The sequence below is a fragment of the Solanum pennellii genome, chromosome 4 (assembly GCF_001406875.1).
Source record: "Solanum pennellii chromosome 4, SPENNV200".
Lineage (NCBI taxonomy): Eukaryota > Viridiplantae > Streptophyta > Magnoliopsida > Solanales > Solanaceae > Solanum > Solanum pennellii.
Window position 1 is genome coordinate 28,559,096 of NC_028640.1, and position 21,993 is coordinate 28,581,088.

Sequence of the window (21,993 nt, forward strand, 5' to 3'; positions counted from 1 at the left end):
CTCTCTCTCTCTCTCTCTTTCTCTCTCTCTCATAGTCCACTCTCCTTTCCAGACATGAAGTCATCCTCTCTCTACCTTCATCTTCCTCTCTCCGCCTTCATCTTCTCCATCTCCAGACGCGAAGTTGGACCTAAGCCTCCATCTCCGCCTTCATCTTCTCCTAACGAGAATGCCGGCCATCTCCATCTCCGCCCGCCATCTGCGCTCGGGCCTCAGCAGCTGGAGGTCGCGCCGCCTCCATCCCCGTCAGGTCGTGCAGCAGCATTAGTGGGTCGGCTTCCCATCGCTTTGACTCCATGTGAACTATTTGAACAAAATAGTTGGTTTTCGTAATTCTAAGTGCTTAAAATAACTAAAGAGTAGTTAGTACAATGAATGTTACCCTGTTGTATTAGTAATTTGATCATACCCAATATGATTATCTTTGAAATTTCTAAAAGAACTTGTGTCAAATAGATATGGAAAAAGTTTCCCAATCAATATAATTAGTAATTACCTCTTAGATTTTGATTCCACTGCCAATATACATAAAGTACTATTAGGGTACATGATTTTCTTTGAAAATAAGTTCTTACATCGAATCAAATACTTGATTTTCACCAATGGAGTTCAAACTCTATTTTTCTAGTGTTAACTTTTTTCCCTCTTTTCTTGCTAGGCCACTAAGGAAGCTTTTAACATTTAAAAAAAGTCGATACAGGATTATACTTCTTCTTTAATCAAAGTAGGAGATAACGTATGGTAATTCTAAATTTAATAAAGTTGAAGTACAACTGTTTCCTATAATATGTATTGTACCCATCTATATTGATACTTAGCTATAAATATGTGTTGACACTTAGCTTTAAATTTAGAAATAATTATTTGTTAAGTTTAAGTACCAACACTAGTTGATCCTATTGATGAAAAAATTGATTTTCTTTGAAAATCAATTTGTGTCCATCTATTGTTTACACTTACCTTTAAATTTAGAAATAATACATTTATTAAGCATAAGTACCAACACAAGTTAATCCTATTGATGACAAAATTGACAAGTTAATCCTATTGAAAATCAATTTGTGTCCATCTAGTGTTGACATTTAGCTTTAAATTTTAGAAATAATTATCTGTTAAGCATAAGTATCAAAACTAGTTGATCCTATTGATGGCAAAATTGATTTTCTTTTGAAAATCTATTTGTGTCCATCTAGTGTTGACACTTAGCTTTAAATTTTAGAAATAATTATATGTTAAGTTGTTTGGTAATTTAAACTTGTTATTATAGTATAAGAAACTAAGTTAAAAATAAACCAGTTAGACTTAGAAAGTTGTTAAGTTGGTCAATAAGTTAAATTTTTAACTATAGTGTTAGAATTAAGGTAAAACAAGACTAATTAGACTTAGAAATTTGTTAAGTTGGTTGATAAGTTAAATTTGTGACTATAGTGTTTGAATTCAGTTAAAACTAAACTAATTAGACTAAGAAATTTTTAAAGTTGGTCAATGAGTTAAGCTTGTTACTATAGTATTAGAATTAAGGTAAACTAAACTTATTAAACTTAGAAAGTTAAGTTGTTTAATAAGTTAAATTTGTGACTGTAGTGTTAGAATTAAGTTAAAACTAAACTAATTAGACTTAGAAATTTTTTAAGTTGGTCAATAGGTTAAATTTTTAACTATAGTGTTAGAATTAAGTTAAAACTAGACTAATTAGACTTAGAAATTTGTTAAGTTTGTTAATATGTTCAATTTGTGACTATAGTGTTAGAATTAAGTTAAACTAAACTAATTTGACTGAGAAATTTGTTTAGTTGGTCTATAAGTCAAACTTGTTACTATAGTATTAGAATTAAGTTAAAACTAAACTAATTAGACTTAGAAATTTGTTAAGTGTTAATAAGTTAAATTCATTTGCACAAGGCCTCGTTAACCAATCCCTACTAGTATTGCTACAATATGTTTTTAAGTAAATTATTGTATAATCTAGTGCTTGACAAATTTAATTTTATGATTCTTATGTAGATGGATCGTAGTTGGATGTATAATATGACTAATTTTGGTCGAATGAGGCTAAGACCTGAATTTGTATAAGGTGTCACTGGTTTTGTGGAGTATGCAAAGACATTAGTTCCTTTTCAACATAGTGGTATGATTAAGTGTCCTTGTAATAAATGTCAATGTTTGAATTATGAAAACCAGATATTGTTGAGCTTCATATCTATCGAAATGGGTTTAAAAAAGAATACAGTGTGTGGACTAGTCATGGAGGAATTGATAATAACTTTGATGTATTATAATGCACAAAATTATGTTCTTGGTGAAAGTAGTAGCACTGTGAATTATAATGCACAAAATTATAGAATGGATGACATTGTTCAAGATGCTTTTGGTGTGCATTCTTATTTTGATTTTGTTAATCAAGGTGAAGAAGCTCCTAGTGCTGAATGTAAATTTTTCTTTGAACAATTAAAAGCTGCTAGTCGGCCTTAATATGAGGGGAGTCCACACTCGCAGCTGTCTATTGCGGTTAGATTATTGACTATCAAATCAGAATGGAATGTTCCTCAAGGGGAAATGGACTCTGTGGTTGTCCCTATTCATGATTTAGTTGACCCATATCTAGAGATACCAGATAATTTCTATAAGGCAAAGAGGTTGGTATCGAAGTTAGGAATGTCATCGATGAGAATTCATTGTTGTGAAAATGGTTGCATGTTATGCTATAAGGATATATTGATCTAGAATCGTGTAAGTTTTGTGGAAAATATTGTTATAGGCAGATTGCTAGAGGGAAGAAAGTTCCAATTAAGGCGATGCATTACTTACCTCTTATATCAAGGTTAAAGAGGTTGTATGCGTCTAATAGATCTGCTCCTCATATAAGATGGCACAATGAAAATAGAAGACCACCTGGATTTATGTGTCATCCGTCCGATGGAGAGGCTTGGAAGCATTTTCATAGAACATATCCACAATTTGCAGCTGAACCAAGGAACATTAGATTAGGTTTATGTTCAGAAAGATTCACGCTACATTCTGTTTCTACTGCACCATATACTTGTTGGCATGTATTTGTAACACCATATAATTTCCACCTGAGATGTGTATGACCAGTCCATATACATTTCTCAATTGTGTAATTCCTGGACCACGAAATCCAAAAGTATTAATTGATGTATACTTGCAACATTTGATTGATGAGTTGAAACAATTGTGGGTTCAAGGGGTTGAAACATTTGATGTGTCTCTTAAGCAGAATTTTAATATGCGGGCTGCCTTAATGTGGGCTATTAATGATTTTCCAGCATATTGAATGTCGTCAGGGTGGATGACAGCAGGAAAGTTAACTTGTCCTTATTGTATGGAAAATACTAAATCACTCACTTTGAAACATGGTCGTAAAAATTCATGGTTTGACTGTCATTGACAGCTCTTGCCAATGGATCATGAGTTTAGGAGTATTCAAAATGCATTCAGAAAGAATTCTGTTGAACAAGGTTATCCTCCTCCAATCTTGACTGGGGAACAAGTTTGGGAAAGGGTTCAAAACTTTTCAAAGGTCACAGAAGAACAACCCTACAAATTTGATGGATATGGTATTGCACATTACTGGAAAAAACAAAGCATATTCTGGGAGTTACCATGTTGGAAGGACAATCTTCTTCGACATAATCTTGATGTCATGTATATTGAAAAAAATTACTTTAATAATTTATTTAACACAGTAATGGATGTCACTGGCAAGACAAAAGATAATGTTAAAGAAAGAATGGACTTACCTGAATATTGAAAGCGAAAAGAGTTATGGTTGGAAGAGAAACAGAACAACAAGTTCAAGCCTAAGGCTAGTTATTCATTTACAATGGATCAAAAGCGTAAAATTTGTGAATGGGTCGAGCAACTTAAGATGCCTGTTGGACATGCTTCAAATTTAGGAAAATGTGTCGATATGGAGCATGGAAAATTACATTGTATCACAAGTCATGATTGTCATGTCTTCATGGAAACATTACTCCCCATTGCATTTAGTGGCTTGCCCGATTGAATTTGGAAACCTATGACTGAAATCAGTTTGTTGTTCAAGGACTTGTGTTCTAATACGTTAAGGGAAGACAACCTAGTTCAGATGGATCAGAATATTCCTGTAATTACAAATAAGATGGAGAAGATTCTTCCACCTGGATTTTTCGATGTGATAGAGCATCTTCCTGTACATCTAGTGCATGAAGCACGCCTCAGAAGTCCGGTTCAATATAGATGGATGTATCCATTTGAGAGGTAAATATTTAACTATTATTATTTAATATCAATATGTTTCTTAAATCAATGATAACAATCTATAATGTGGGACTATTGGAAATTCTAAACGGGGCATGAAACAAAATAATAGAGTTGAAGGCTCAATGGTTCAATTCCATCTTGGTAGGGAGATAATGGTATACGGTGGTTTCACGGTATTATTAATACTTTTTCCTTAAGTTTAGTGTGTCCAAAAGCCTTTTTGTGCTAATTTTTATGTAAGTTTCTCTTTATTTGCAGGAAATCTGTCTAAAAGAAGAATGCGGAGGTTTTTGAGCAAGAAATACAGAAAAGTACCACCTCTTGTGACGGTTCGTCGTGCCCGTGACGGTCCGTAGGTGGCATCGTAGTGAAGCTGCTGAAGTAAGATGAGGAATTCTGACCAAGTGTGGGGTTACGGAGTACGTGACAGACCGTCGTAGCCATGACGGTCCGTCCTGCTGGTTCGCCATGAAGTTCAGAGAAGTAGTCCAGTACCCAAATTCCAAGAGTTTAAGTGTTTTGGAACGGAGACCATCGACGGACCGTTGTGCCTGTGACAATCCGTCATATCTGCCATCGAGGGTAATGAAGAAAGCAGCAGAAGAAATTGCACAAGCATGGGATGACGGAGTCCATGACGGTCCGTCGTGACCACGACGATCCGTCGCGAGGTCCGTCGACCCAGCCGCGTTTTGACAGATTTCCAGCTAATAGAGTCCTTATTTAATTAGGTTTTTATTTTTTATAAATAGTTAGAAAAACCTCATTTTTTAGGTTAGACCCTTGATCATTGTTAGAACCTAGATTATTTTTAGACTATATGTTAAACTCTTGAATATTGAGACTATTGTAATTGAGTGTTGGTGATTTTTGTTGATTAATCAAGCGAACTTTTGGATTTTAACTCTTTCTCATTGAAGTAAGTACATGAATTCTTATACCATATATTTGAATATTGTGATTATGACTATGGGTAACTAAACTCCATAACTAGGGTTGTGGAAACCATAGGCGAATAATGAGGTAAAACCTAACTAAAATAACAAATCTAGAATAGTGTCTTGTATGTATTGATAATTCTTTCGCTTAGAAGTCTTTTTAATGGATGGCCAACGTTAGAACTCGCCTTAATGCTACTTGCCAGACCAAGGAGGTAGATAATAGGAAAAGAATTATCAACGTAGATTTAGTGTATACTATCTAATAGGCTAGTATTGATTGGTAAGAGGAAATAACTTAGTCTAATATAAAATACGATGCTTAATATGAGGTAAAGATAAGGGTTAGTATAGCAACACACGTAGCTGGACCAAGGTACGGAGTGAAATTTTCTAGATGCCGGACCAAGGATTTAGAAATACATAACTTATCACTTTGCATGCAAGATACTACGAAAGAATTGTTATAGTTAGAATTATCAAGTTATGAACCTGTGGGGAACACGTAAACCCTATTTAATTTGATTAATTGATTAAACTCCAACATTTGAAGCTGTTAGTTATCTCCTTTAATTTTGCTAGTTATTTTCATTTTTTTAGAAATAGAAAACCCCCCTTTTATCATTTTTGCTTTCCAAGGAAGTAATTGACTGAACAATAGTAATAATATATTGAAGTTAAGTCTAAACTGTTTTCCTCGTGGGAACGATCCCAACCTCATTAGTTGGGTTATTTACTTGACACGACCGCTTTACTTCTTATTTGAGAAGTAAGTTTAAGCGTATCAAATTTTGGCGCCGCTGCCGGGGAAAGTAGCTTTTAGATTAACTTTAACCTATTACTCTAGTTTAGTTGATATTTTCTTGATTTTACTTTGTTTAATTGTTTTTGATTTGTGCAGAACCACCCTCCTTGTATGCCAAATACACAGAGAGCAAGAGAACCCTTGTTTCCCTACGATCACGAATTAGAGCATACACTACGCAACATGAATCGAAACTTGGAAATTAATGATGATGATCCAAGCCAGAACATCCCAGCTCTGGTTGATGTTCATGGTCAGTTGTTACTCGATGCTCCTGGTGAACACCAATAGAGGGGACAAAATCCCACTCCACGGCCCCAAGCATACTACAGAGGCTATGACAACATAGCAGACTCCGATGGGCCACTTGTCTTGCCTCCTCTACCACCAGGCCACACCTTTGTAGTAACTAGTAGCCTGATGCAAATGGTCACTGCCAGAGGTTTGTTTTCAAGGCTACCTTCTGAGGATCCACATGCCCATATAGCTATGGTAAGGGCAGTGTGTAAAAGTTGTGTAGGGAGGCCTGATTTGGACTTGGATGTAATAGGGCTTAGAGTGTTTCCTCTCACTGACGGGAGAGGCTGCTATATGGTTCACTGAGCTCCCTTACAACTCAATTTTCACTTGGAACCAACTAAGGGATTTTTTCTTAGCACACTACTTTCCGTTCTCCAAGAAACTAAACCACAAAGACAGAATGAACAACTTTGTGGCACTACCAGGAGAGTCAGTTAGTAGTTCTTGGGATAGATTCACCTCGTTCGTGAGAAGTGTCCCAAATCACCGTATAGATGATTAGTCACTGAAGGAATACTTCTATCGGGGACAGGATGATAATAATAAAGCGGTGTTGGACACTATAGCAGGTGGATATTATGGGGAGTGTCCTTATGCTGAGATTGCTGAAAAATTAGAGAAAATCTCCCGGAATAATAAAGCTTGGAGTACTAGGAAGTCAGATACCTTCGCAGTGCAGTCCACTCACAACCCAGCCACAGATGAGATTCGTGAAGAAACGGCTCAGATGAGAACTGAGCTTGGGTTGGTACTAAAACATATCAATGGGGGTGCAGAAAAGATAAATGCAGTTAACTACTTGTCTAAACCACCACCACCTAATGATGAATGCTATTATTCGGAGGATTCCTATGCAGTAAATGAGCAGACGGGGGGTTTCTGACCGAGTACCCAAGGGTTAAATCGGGATAATTGGTGCCAAGGTCAAGGGAACCAAGGTCCGATCTATGGTAACTATAATTGTGAGGGTCATTATGTCCGAGATGGAAACTACAACCGCGACAAAAACTTCAACAGGGGTAACTACGGTAACAGAAATGATAGGAATGGGCCCTATGTCCCTCCTCAAAATCGTGAACTTACTCCTAGGGATGGTGGAGATAGTATGGCGCGAGTTGAGGATATGTTGCACAAAATGATGAGGAGGTTCGATGCTAGTGATGAGCACATTAAAGAGTTAAGGTGTGATTTAGCAGGTATTGGGCAAAAAGTCAATACACATGCAATATCGATTAAGCAGATCGAGTTGCAAATGGCCCAATTATCTGCAACTGTGAACACACGGCAACCGGGCACTCTTCCTAGCAACACTGTCAAAAATCTGAAAAATGATGCACACTGTATGGCTATCATACTCGGGGTGGTAAGCAAACCATTGACCCACCTATGTCGTCTAATGAGGAAAAGGTGAGAAAGGATGATGATAAGGTGGTAAAGGGTAGTGGTGAAGCAGAAGATAGCACTGGAAAAGATGCAGAAGTCCCTATGAAGGTAATTCGCATGCCTAGACCACCACCACCCTTCCCTCAGAGATTAGTGAAAAAGACCGAGGATGGTAAATATCGGTGTTTAATAACAATGTTGAAGCAGCTTTCTATCAATGTCCCTTTGGTAGAAGCCCTAGAACAAATGCCTGGTTATGCCAAGTTTATGAAAGATCTGGTTACAAAGAAAAGATCGGTCACTTTCGAGGATGATGATAGAATGCAGCATTGTAGTGCTATTGCTACAAGATCTCTCGTACAAAAGAAAGAAGATCCGGGTGCATTCACTATTCCTTGTACAGTCGAGTCATTACATTTTGCGAAAGCATTATGTGATCTGTGGGCAAGCATAAATCCCATGCCCCTCTCAATTTACAAGAAGTTGGGTTTGGGTGACCCAAAACCCACTGCGATGCGGCTACTGATGGTTGATCGAACAGTGAAAAGGCCTATAGGGATACTCCACGATGTGCTGGTAAAAGTTGAGTCGTTCATATTTCCGGCAGATTTTGTTAGTCTTGATTGTGAAGTCAATTTTGAAGTGTCTATTATTCTTGGAAGGCCATTCCTTGCTAAAGGTAGAGCCTTAGTTGATATGGAAAAGGGGCAGATGAAATTTCGGTTGAACAATGAAGAAGCGACCTTCGACATTTATAGGTCCATGAGGCAGAGTGGTGAGCTCCAATCGGTATCTGCCATATCTCACAAAGAAAAGATGAAGAAGGAGAATGAACAAAAAAGTGAAAAACAAGTGTTTATGGTTGGGGATTTGGTGCTTTTAGACAATTCTAGGTTGCCTTGGCTTCCGGGAAAGCTCAAGTCCAAACGGACTGGCCCTTACTTGATTACCCAAGTATTCCCTCATGGAGCAGTTGAGTTAAAAACCAAGGAGGGAGTGTGGTTTAAGGTGAATAGAGAATGAATAAAACTCTATTTTGGGCATACTACATCGGTGAATGAAGTGATACAGGCATACCATCTTGATGAAGGCTGAGTAATCAAGTGTCCTCAGTCGTGCCGCGACGTTAAATCAGGCGCTTGTTGGGAGGCAACCCAATACTTATAGCTTTTTTTTTCTTTTTAGTAATGGAAGCATATTCTACTAATGGTTTTTAAATTTGCAGGCACATTACCAGGAAATTCTGCAGAAAATTACTCTGCAGCAGTCACTGACGGATACAGCGACGGACCCTTGCGACTCTGACGGACCGTCGCATAAATTTGTCGTTCCAGGTAAATCTTTCTGGTATTTTCAAACTAGGGCACATGCGACGGAACCAACGACGTACCGTTACAACTGAGACGGACCGTCGTCGGGGAATCGTCGCGTCATTAATGAAGCGTACCCGACCCGGCTGGGGGTTTTTAAAAATTCAACATTCAAAACCCCCACCCCTTCATTTCACCCCATTCCTTCACTCTTTCTCCCATTTCCCTCCCTTTTCAACTTCCAAAATCATAACCTCTCTCTCTTACAACCGATCATTTTCCCCAAATTTTCCAAATTCCTAAAATTCATCATCTACTAGTCGGAGCTGCTGTTGTGGATCTCTACTTGATCACCAAGTACCTTTCCCTCTTGTTTTTCTCAAATTCTCAGGTATGTGTCTCTAATTTCTACTCATTTATATTGCATTTTTGTTTATCACTTAGTATTAGCCTAGTTCTTCTTGATATGTTTATTCTTTAATAAAATTCTGTCTGACCTAGGTTAAAAATCCTCGAAATTTCCGTGTTAAAACCCTAGAAACAGGTGCTTTAGGATTGCTTGTTTACTAGGTATTTGGGTTAGACAAATGTAGGTTAAAACACTACCAATTCGATTTGGGTCATAGGGGATGAATGGGGCATCCCCAGTTCTGTCACTGAGTTACAGAATGAGACCCCGATGATGGACCTTCGTACCCTCGACGGACCGTCATTGGGTCCGTTCCAACAACCCTAACACCCCACTGTCCAATTTTCTCCAAGTGTCCACCAATGGACACATGCGACGGACTGTAATCCCTACGACGATTCCTCCTGCACAACCGTTCTGGTTGTTAGAGACCCTATTCCTTAGGGTCTCTCACTTTTTCTAAGTGTCCTCAAACGGACAACTACGACGGACCGTCGTACCCACGACGGTCCGTCCTGCACAACCGTTTTGGTTGTCAGAGACCCTGTTCCTAAGGGTCTCTTTCTATTTTTCTAAGTGTCCTCAAATGGACAGCTACGACGGACCGTCATACCCGCGACGGTCCTTCCTGCATGACCGTTATGATGGTTAGAGACCCCTCTCCTAAGGGTCTCCATATTTTTTCAAGTGTCCTCTGACGGACACCTACGACTGACCATCGTACCTATGACGGTCCGTCCTACACATACCTTCATACTTGTCAGAGACTCTCCTTCAGTGTTCTCCATATAAACAAAGTCTAAGTAAGACACGACGGACCCCATGACGGTCCGTCATACTCACGATGAGCCTTCACCTGGCCTGTCGTGTTTCACTGTTACTATAGAAATGTCATTACATCCTAGCTCATTTATTTATTTTGTGTGGTTTTGCTTGTCTTGTTTGATCCTTCTAGTACTAATATTTATTCTTTACAAGTACTATCTATTATGGCACCAAAACCAGATCGAGTCTACGCACGCGGGCGATCGAAGTATTTCGCCCCGTCTGCCCGCCTGGTCATTGGCTGTGATGATGAGCGTGACCCCGAGTACGTGCCCCCAGGCACTTCACCCCATCCCGAGATGCACGTGCTGCCAGAGCCACACCCAAGAAGGTGGCGTCTGGCATAGTCACTGCCTCCTAGTCTGATGAGGAGCGCACACTGACCGGCACACCTTCTCTTTCAGCTAATAATGAAGAAGGAGCGTCTGGCTCCTTAGGAGTTTCGTGGTCGGAGGAAGCCTCCGGATCTGCTGAGATTCCCGCACCCGCCACCGCTGCAGAGTCTGCCTTGTCTGATGAGGCTAAAGTTCGGAATCCACACCCAGTTCACCGACTCGTGCTCTTACCCCGGTGACCGACCAGCCAAACCGGTGGTGTGTCGACGGGCAGTATCAAGTCTATTCCGATGCAAAGTTCTTGAATGAGAAAGGAGTCATGACTCGGACACTTACATTAGAGCGGGGGGTCCTAACGGGAAGTCTCCCGACGCTGCCATAGATCCACAATCTCTTCACCAGACATCGACTGGAGTGGACAGCGCGTCCGTTGGGACGTTATAGTTAAGTGCTGGTCCAAGAGTTCTACATCCTACGTAGCGACTCTCCGATCACAGATTGATAGGCGGGCTGCCCCCGCCAAACAGCCCCCACTGGAGCAGGTCCGAGTACGTGGCGTTCAGGTTGATATCTCCCTGCCTGCCATCCATCGGTTTCTATTCGATGAGAATGTTGATGCTAATCGGACCCCTCTCATTGCCGAGTTTGACTACCGATGGAATATTGTTAAAGATGGCCAATTCCTGCGTGAGCGATCGCTGAGAGAGACCACCAAGAGGTGGATGGCCCTGCACTTGTCCGTTGATGGAGAGGGTGCCGACTAGGTGACCGAGACGAAGGGGGCCATCAAGAAGGCCAACCTAACTTTCACGGCGAAGTTTTTGTGGTTGATTGTCCGCCACTGCCTTTCCCCCAAAGCCGCTGATAATATCGTCACATATGATCGAGCAGTACTGATGGCGGTGATGATCGCCAGGTTTGAGGTGGATTTTGCGTGGCTTCTACAGGCGGTCATGCACGAGAGGGATTTTAAGGTCACAACTACTTACCCTTTCCCGTGCATGATATTTTCTCTATGCAGTTCCCCAGGTGTGCCTATATGGCACGTTGATCAGCTCATGACCCCTCTGGGCACTGTTGATATCGGCCTCATCAGGGATGAGGACAATGAGTTGGCTCCACGCAGAGGTCCCCGTCCAGAGTTGCCTCCACTTGGTGACAATCTGGCTGATACGGTAGCACAGGCCCGCACGGCTATGTAGGCGGCTTCCACTGACACTACCCCGGTCGAGTCTATCCCGGGTAGTAGCACTGCCCCGAGCTTCTATCGCTCAACCCCTTTACCCGCTCTGGTCCCGATTGCTAGGGTCTAGAAATTAGAGGCGCAAATGGCTACACTTCTGCATCATATCCAGCCTTGGATGCAAAGGTCTATTGCCGAGGCAGAAGATCGCTTGGAGCGTAGAATGGTCAAGCACACAGAGAGGAAAATCGCTGAGGTTCATCAGCGCTTGGACGCTTTTGAGTTGCGGGTGCTAGCCCGTCCAGCCCCTCTGGTAGATGTGTTGACCCTTCAGGCTGTGGTCGACAGTCTTCGCACAGATATTGATATGATCTTAGAGGCTAGGGTGCCTGAGTATGAGGCCCCTTCTGCAGAGCCTGCTGCAGACACAGTGATGGCGGCCCTATTCGCCACTTTAGATATTCCACCACCTCCCCCTCGAGAGCATGCCAAGAGGCGTAGGGGTCGAGAGGAGGATGAAGCTCGAGCACGGAAGAAGGAGCGCCGTGAGATGGAGGCTGCGCGGAGAGCCTCGCTTGCTGAGGAGGAGGCGCGTCAGATGAGAGCAGGAGAGTTAGCTGCTGGGGCATCTAGCTCCAGAACTGTGGAGATAGCGGGAGGCACTGCTGATAGTGTTGTTGATGCTGAGGACACCACTGAGGGTGTCCAGATTACAGAGGTAGTGGGTTCCGGGGAACTGGACCCACCAGCTTGCTGATCGTCGGTGCTTTGCGCCCCAGGTTTGCTTAAACTACCACTCTAGTATTTCAATTTTTTTATGCATTGGGGACAATTGCATGTCTTTTTGTTGGGGGTGGGGTAAATGGAAAGTGAGTGCTAGGGTGAAGTCTGAGTAGCCCAATTCACTATCCTCTTTTGGGGTTTTCTTGCCTGTGCTCTTTTTCCCCAAGAGACTGATTACTTTTTCTGTTGAACCGGCATGTCTATATCTTGTGTACATAGTTTAATTCTGGAGCATGATGGCTAAAATGATATCCTGATAAAATGGAAAATGATGCATGACTAGGCATAGTAATTGATAAATGTGTAGCTCTAAGCATGACATAGAGGTACACCACTACATGACCCTAAGTCTAAAATTCGAACTAGGTGTCTGATAATCTGGTAGATTAATGAGATGGCAAGTGAGTGTGAGGAAGATTTGGATAGTCCACTATTTGTACAGAGCTAGAACTTGCCTGGTTAATCCTGCTAAAAGTAAGTTGTAATAAACAATTAGGAAAGGATCTTAGCTCATTATTTAATATAGCCCAATTTTAGCCTAAATAAAAGAACACCAAATGAAATTTATCCTTCTTTGATCCAAATGATTTGAGCTTAAACTAGACCCTTCTTTTTCACCCTAACTGATCTTTTCTGAGAATAATGTGTTGGCCCTGGTCCCTCCTTGGACATGTGCACCTCAACTTATGCCAAAAGCATAAGTTGAGGGGGCTAATGCAGTAAACAACCCTTTTTATGGCCCTGACCCAACTTTGGGTATTGTGTAGTTTGACTCATGGCAAAGCCATGAGTTGAGGGTGGCTATTATGAGGAATGCCCTGGAAACTGGGGTTGAAAGAACAAAGAGAGAGAAACAACAAAACTAAAGTGACTCAAGAATTAGTTGAAAGAAAAGTGAAGAAAAAAAATAAAAAAAATAAAAATAATATATATACAAGAAATACAAGCAAGAAAAGAAGAGATTCACTTATACAAATGAAGAAAGAAGGGAAAATACCGAGGTGAAAGAATATGAGAAACTTGGCAAAATAAAATGATAGAAAATGGTATGTTTAGCCGATATTTCAAGGAGGGCAAAAAGACACTAAAGTATACCTAGATATACCCTACCTAACCCTGAGCCTATGTTACAAGCTAAGAAAGTCCTATCGTGATCCTAAGAGTTGTATAGCGAACTTAAAGCAGTGAAAATAAGGGCAAGCTTATGGCAATATGTATGAATGAGTGTGAATTTGTTCTGAGAGTGAGTGTTGAATAGTAATCCTTATACTCAAACAGAAATCATTGTGTGAAAAATTAGGATTTTGTTTTGAAGTGAGGACACTAGTTGCAGTACAAGAAATATTAGCACCTCAGTGAGAAATTGAAAAGGATAGGTGTTAGTGCATGGTGAGTCTGTGTCATGGTCTGATTCCACATAATTCAAGCCTAATAGTGATATCATGCATAAATATGATGAGATTGATCGGGATTGATAGACAAATGATTGCGAAGGATAAAACATGGATACTATTGTACAAAGATTTTGTATTGAGTCATAGTGTGTTGCTTGAGGACAAACTACGAATTTAAGTTGAGGGTGTTGATATACTGTGGTTTCACGGTATTATTAATACTTTTTTCTTAAGTTTAGTGTGTCCAAAAGCCATTTTGTGCTAATTTTTATGTAAGTTTCTCTTTATTTGCAGGAAATCTGTCTAAAAGAAGAATGCGGAGGTTTTTGAACGAGAAATACAGAAAAGTACCACCTACGGAGCTTGTGACGATTCGTTGTGCCCATGACGGACTGTAGGTGGCATCATAGTGCAGCTGCTGAAGGAAGATGGGGAAGGCTGACCAAGTGTGGGGTTACGGTGTACGTGACGGACCGTCGTAGCCATGACGGTCCGTCCTGCTGTTCGTCATGAAGTTCAAAGAAGTAGTCCAGTACCCAAATTCTAAGAGTTTAAGTGTTTTGGAACGGAGACCATCGATGGACCGTTGTGCCTGTGACGATCCATCATATCTGCCGTCGACGGTAATGAAGAGAGCAGCAGAAGAAATTGCATAAGTATGGGACGACGGAGTCCATGACGGTCCGTCGTGACCACAATGATCCGTCGTGAGGTCCGTAGACCCAGCCGCGTTTTGACAGATTTCCAGCTAATAGAGTCCTTATTTAATTAGGTTTTTATTTTTTATAAATAGTTCAAAAAACCTCGTTTTTGAGGTTAGACCCTTGATCATTGTTAGAACCTGGATTATTTTTAGACTCTTGAATATTTTAAGACTATTGTAATTGAGTGTTGGTGATTTTTGTTGATTAATCAAGCGAACTTTCGGATTTTTACTCTTTCTCATTGAAGTAAGTACATGAATTCTTATACCATATATTTGAATATTGTGATTATGACTATGGGTAACTAAACTCCATAACTAGGGTTGTGGAAACCATAGGCGAATAATGAGGTAAAACCTAACTAAAATAACAATTCTAGAGTAGTGTCTTGCATGTATTGATAATTCTTTCGCTTAGAAGTCTTTTTAACGGATGGCCAACGTTAGAACTCACCTTAATGCTACTTGCCGGACCAAGGAGGTAGATAATAGGAAAAGAATTATCAACATAGATTTAGTGTATACTATCTAATAGGCTAGTATTGATTGGTACGAGGTAATAACTTAGTCAAATATCGAATACGATGCTTAATATGAGGTAAAGATAAGGGTTAGGATAGCAACACACGTAGCCGGACCAAGGTGCGGAGTGAGATTTTCTAGATGCCGGACCAAGGATTTAGAAATACATAACTTATCACTTTGCATGCAAGATACTAGGAAAGAATTGTTATAGTTAGAATTATCAAGTTATGAACCTGTGGGGAACACGTAAACCCTAGTTACTTTGATTAATTGATTAAACTCCAACATTCAAAGCTGTTAAGTGTCTCTTTCAATTTCGTTAGTTATTTTCACTCATTTAGAAATAGAAACCCCCCTTTTATTGTTTTTACTTTCCAAGGAAGTCATTGACCAAACAATAGTAATAACAAGTTGAAGTTAAGTCTAGACTATTTTCCTCGTGGGAACGATCCCAACCTCACTAGTTGGGTTATTTACTTGACACGACCGCTTTACTTCTTATTTGAGAAGTAAGTTTGAGCGTATGAGATAACTAATTTGGTTCTTATTACTTTAAAAGAAGTGTGTCATGCTTTCAAAATAGACCCAATTTCCATGACAATGGTGGTGAGACTTTGAAGACACTATCAATCTTCAATCAACTAGGAAAAGGTTCAAAAAAATGCACAAGGAGGAATCTTAGTGTCATGGAGTTGCAGTCTGCATCTACACATGTCTTATTTAATTGTCCACAAGTTAAACCATTTGTTGAGTAAGTTAATTTTTTGCACTAAAATATGTAATTACGAGACAAAACAATTAATTCAATATCTATCTTCCTTCACAATTACTTTATGCATTTATGTGGCAATGAAAGAGTATTTGGCCATTTGTCATAGCGGTTTCAAGATTACATAAGCCTTATAATATTTTCGTAATACTATTTTTATTAAATAAATTTATATTTAATTGATGCTAAGTTTCTACTAATTTTTAAATATTTATAGATTTATGAAACAATAAATGGTCAATTTTACCAATTTTTGAAGGACATTTCTTGGAGACCCATCAAGACTTACTCAATGAATAAGTATGTTGTTAATGGTTTTAAATTCACTACTGAAGAATACTCCAAATATAAAAAAAACTAACAATAGTGGAGTTTGGGTGAAAGGTTGTGATGGAAATTTAGATGGGGTTGATTATTATGGGGTACTCAAGGAGGTTTTGGAAATGGAGTATTCCGGTTGGCGTACAAAAAAATTGTATTGTTTAGATGCAAGTGGTTTGATCCAACCCCAAAAAGAGGTAAGAGAGAAATCAAAAAATATAATATCATTGAAGTAACGCACACAAGGGAATATGAAGCTTATGATCCTTTTATTATTGCACAAAATGTTAAGCAAGTGTACTATGCTCATTATCCCTTGTGTCCAGATAAAGTTGATTCGTGGGTGGTGATTAAAACCAAACCTATGGGTCATGTGGAAGTCGAAAATGTGTTGGATGTTGCATAACAAAATGATGATTTATCAAGTGTTCACAAGACCGTCGATGTTGAATTAGAAAATGATTTAGAGCATCCTGAACATATATTAGAAAAGGTTGATATGGAAGAAATAACAAATGAAGGGGCAAATGCAACAATTTATGAGGATGAGTATGAGTATGATGATGAGGATGAAGATGAAGATGAATATGAGGATTAGGATGAGGATGAGGATGAGGACGAGGATGCGTATCATGATGAAGATGAGGATGAGGACGACGAGGAGGAGGATTAGTAATTACCATTGTCGTCCCTGTTTGTTTGTATCTATGTATTGAGTGCTTTATAGATTTATTAATGATACAGAGAGTAATTTATTAATTTATGCTCGTGTTCCTTTTGTTTTAATTTCAATAAAAAGATTATTTTTAGTTCAATAAGTTCAAATTCATATGTCCTCGTGTTCCTTTTGTTAGATGTTGTTTCCATATTATTTTGTACTTGTGGTTGTGGCTTTATTTTATGTTAAAAAGTTATTAACCGCTAGATAAGCTACTGGATGATGTTTGTCTCTCATATCTTCAATATCTAACCTTATTTGACTTGAATGTTTTTGTTACTAATTAGATGAAAGGTAAACGTAAGAATAAAGATATTGATAATGGCCCCAAAAAGAAGAAGAAAAAAGGTATGGTTAGTAGACAACAGACAGGTATACATATAAGATCAGACAACACAACATCTCTCCCACCAAGAGACACTCCGCCACATTTCTATTCTAGGACGACCGCGCCTCCATATATTAATCCTCATTCAACCTATATGCATACACCACTGGAATATACTCAGCCGCCCCCTCAGGTACCTGTGATGATGCACACATCAGGGTATGATACCCCACATGGACAGTGTTTTGCCTCTAGAGGATAATCAACCAATGTCTAGTGTCTCTCGCACTAATACTCACAACCTTGCAGACTCCCAACCATCATCATCATCTGCTTCACAACTTATGATGTCGAGTCTTCGCATTCAAGGTAATAGTTCTGAGCCTAACACTCCTACCACAAATCAGTCAGATACACCTGGTCATGACAATACACAAGTTGGCGTGAGGGATATGCATAATAGACTTGCCATCGAGCCTGAAGGCTACACGTATGTTTTTTTAAAAAAATATGGTATGTTTATGATTATATAATTTAATTGTATCTGTTTTAACCTATAACTGTTAAAACTTTGTATTACAGTTTCAATTCAGATGATGCTGTGGGGATCATTTCTCAGGTAATCAAAGAACTCGATGGGGATGCTTATCCTACATGGGGCAAGATCCCTAGTAATCTCAAGAGACAAATATTTTTGGAGTTTAGGGTATGTTCAAATTTATTTGTTTAACACTATTAAAATACTTGTCTTAATTGATACTTATTAATTAAAAAAACTTATGATTTGATTGTAGAAAAATTGTGCTTGGCGTCCGGAACATGAGACCAAAATTTGTGCAAACTTTCACAAGAAAGCTACGCATACTCTTGCTAGTTTGTTTAATAAATCTCGTAGAGATAATAAGAAACCTAGCTGGGTTCTATCGGATGATTGGGCAAAATTACTTGTGCATTGGAAATATGATCCAAGATTTAAGCAGATGAGTGAGATCTGTAAAAAGGCAAGATCATCTACTAAGGGTGGTTCTCTACACACAAGTGGGGCTCAAAGTCAAGGAAGTGTTAGGAGGAAATTGGTGCTTATCATTTTTCTTTATGTTTTCATATATTTTATCTATTAATATTTAATTAATCTTGATTATAACTTTATTATTTTTATATGTAGGAAAAGGAACTGGGAAGATCGGTAACTCAGGCTGAGGCGTTTAAGGCAACAAACATTAGAAAGAAGAAAAATCTAGAAGATCCAAACATGTGGGTTGAACCTCGAGCTGAAGTGACCTATGTAAGCCTCTAATTTACAAAAATAATTACTTATTTTGTAAAATTATATTCTCATATAATAAAATTCAATTTAGAATCGATATCTTCAAGGTTTGGAGGATTTACAACAAACTCTGCTGGAAGAAAATCCAGGTATGCCACTTACTCAAGAACAGGCTGAGAGAGTTTGGTTAGGCTTGACTGGTGGTCCGAGTAGATATGGATATGCATATGTAATGCTGCAGAAAACCTTTCGTGAATTTTCTTCTGAGTTTGAAGGCCTAAATAGTTCATATCATGAAGAATCGATGAAGAAAAAATTGGATATGGAGCAAAAGATTGTTGAGCTATCTAACCAAGCCGAAGAATCACGGGCTAGTGAAAGGCGGTTAGAATTACAGTTTGCGGGTCTTAAGGCTCAATTCGATGCATTACTTGCTTCAGGAGGGATTCCCCTTGTTCCGGTGATGTCACTTTCCCTCCTCGACCTCCTCAATCTCAACCTACTCATATCCAGTGTATGGTCAACAAAGAAATATGACACATGAGTCTAGTATTGATGAAGAAAATGATGATTATGTCGCAAACACACTACTACATTAGTGAAGTTTAGACTTGTGATAGATAATCTAAGTTAACTTATGGATAATATTGTTAACTTTATAATTTTGTGATGGGAATTATTTGTTTTGTGAATACATGATAACATTGCAATGTATTATATAACTTACGGATATCTTGGTTTTTGTTTAATATAGAATTATGTTGAAGGTGAGTTGCAATTGAGTTGATAAGAGAATATTTAGTAAATGTATTGGTTCAGTTGAATTTTGGAAGCTCTTTGAGCTTGATTTGGGTAATGAATTAAAATGATAGGTGATGAGAAGCCGCAGAAATAATAATTAGCTGCCAGTCTTTTTCCAGAAAAAGAGACCTCATAAGGTCTTCTTTTTGCATTAAATTTTCCAGAAATTTCATGATAGAGACCACATCAGGTCTCTATTTAACATTTTATATTTTATAAATGCACAAAAGAGACCTCATGAGGTCTCTTTTTTGCATTATATTTTCCGTAAATTTCATGATAGAGACCTCATGAGGTCGCTATTCAATAAATGCAGAAAAGAGACCTTATGAGGTCTCTCTTTTAAAATATAAAATTAATTTAAATAATATAGTATTGACCTCATGAGGTCTCTTTTTTAAAATATAAAATTAAATTAAATAATATAATAGTGAACTCATGAGGTCTCTTTTTAAAATATAAAATTAAATAAATAATATCATAGCGACCTCATGAGGTCTCTTTTTTAAAATATAAAATTAAATTAAACAATATAATGGTGACATCATGAGGTCTCTTTTTTAAAATACAAAATTAAATAAAATTCATGAGGTCTCTTCTTAAGATATAAAATTAAATAAATAATAAAGTAGTGACCTCATGAGGTCTCTTTTAAAAAAAAACAGACAATTTATTGGTGACCTCGTGAAGTCTCCATTCGGCGACCTCATGAGGTGTCCACAAAAAAGTGACCTGCATTATAGTGACCAACCGTTGAGGTCTCTTTTTAGGTCTCTTTTTTCCAATAAGAGACCTCGTGAGGTCTCTTTTGTAGGTCTTTTTTTGCCTTTTTTTTAGTAGTGTAAACACATTTAAAATGACCAATTATTCACTCCATAAACTTACATAGACCTAACTCATATGGAGAGTCTAGTGTTCGTTTAAGTCAAGTGAAAATCCTGTACTTGCATTGATCGAATCATATATTACTAAGTTTAGGAGAGTTATTAGATATTATAAAAACTAGACGATTAAATACATAATTACTTGTATCAATTTCATCCGATAAGGAGGAAGGTCTAAGCCCACACATAAGCTAATACTTACTATAATCTAATCAAATATGACCAAGAAAACTCACATAATGATCTCAAAAAAAAAATTATTGCGTCATCCGTAATACTTCACTATTATGGCTGTTTAACATGCAAACCACAGATATGAAAGTATTAGGTCCAGTATGTTCTGATCATTCCCCACTTTGTATTACACTGATGCGAAAAGAGGATATCAGGCCTTTTAAGTTCCTAAATATTTCGCGAAATATGAGAATTTTCATGAGATAGTACGGAGAACTTGGCAACATTGACCAAGTAATGGGACAATGAATGGGATATGGAAAAAGTTACAGAATGTGAAAAGAGGTACGAAAAAGCAAAATAGTGTTGCATTCTATGGGGTATAGAGTAGAATAAGAATGTATAGACAACATTTGCAAGATATACAGAGTACTATGAGACAACCAGGTCAAGCACATGACATTATAGAGATAGAGAAGGAGGCATAACTGAATCTGAAGAAATTGATTAATATTGAAGAGAGCATCGTGAAGCAGAAATCAAGGGTACAATGGTTACAAAATTCGGAGATGGGAACACAACATACTTTTATGCTAGCTTGATGAAATGAGAGGCCCAAAATAGGATCACAAACTTAATCACAAATATGAGGACTATCACTAGAAGAGCTGAAATTGAGGAAGAGATTACAGGTTTTTACAAGAAATAATTGGGGTCTTCTGCCTGTCAACTACCTACGAATAGAATGGTAATGCAAGATTGTCAGTCTTGAATAGAAGCCAACAAATTAACCTGAATGCACCTGTGAGTAGAGAGCAAGTGTTTGTGGCTTTGAATAGTATAAATGATAACAGAGCCCTGGGATATGATGGTTTTAATGCCAATTTCTTGAAGAAGACTTGGGGCCAGATAGGAGAGGACATTATTTATGTTATGCTACACTTCTTCTCCACAGGTAAATTGTGTAAATTCATCAATTTCACCACTGTGACCATTATACCAAAAGTAGATTGCCCTTCCTGTTGAATCCATCCCATTTTTTAGTCAACTTTAGCTATTCAATTGGTACAAGCAATTGTTAAAAAGGAATAGTAATTGGAGTTGAAAATAAAAGATTTGGTAGTTGGCAAATTGGTAAGATTTGCAACCATTCTTGACTTTGCTATGTTTACATATGTCATTAGTGACATAGACATGGTTTTATCCTTCTATATATAGAGCATTCTTGCTCATTTGTAGAATACACCAAGTTAGAGAGAAAAACCATTTTGAGAGCAAAGTGAGGTATTCCACAGACTATACAAGAAAATAGTCTGTGAAGAAAAATAGAGTGTGAGCGATATTTTAGTAAGACGGAAACCAAAAGAGTGTTGTTCCTTTTGAGTGTGTAGTAGTCACTTTGAGTATTGTATTCGTGACTACACAGTGTAAAATTCCTTACTATAGTAATATCAATTGCTCCTCTTAGTCCGTGGTTTTTTCCCTTATTCAGAAGGGTTTCCACGTAAAATTCATGGTGTCGTTATTTTCCCATTTTATTTCCATTACTTTTACCATATATATTTTTGTGCTTGT

The 21,993-nt window shown here is 38.3% G+C and overlaps 1 pseudogene; it reads left to right on the forward strand.

Moving 5' to 3' along the window:
* Nucleotides 1–4,039: 4,039 nt before the first annotated feature.
* Nucleotides 4,040–19,158, forward strand: LOC107016647 (annotated as a pseudogene).
* The last annotated feature ends 2,835 nt before the right edge of the window (nucleotides 19,159–21,993 follow it).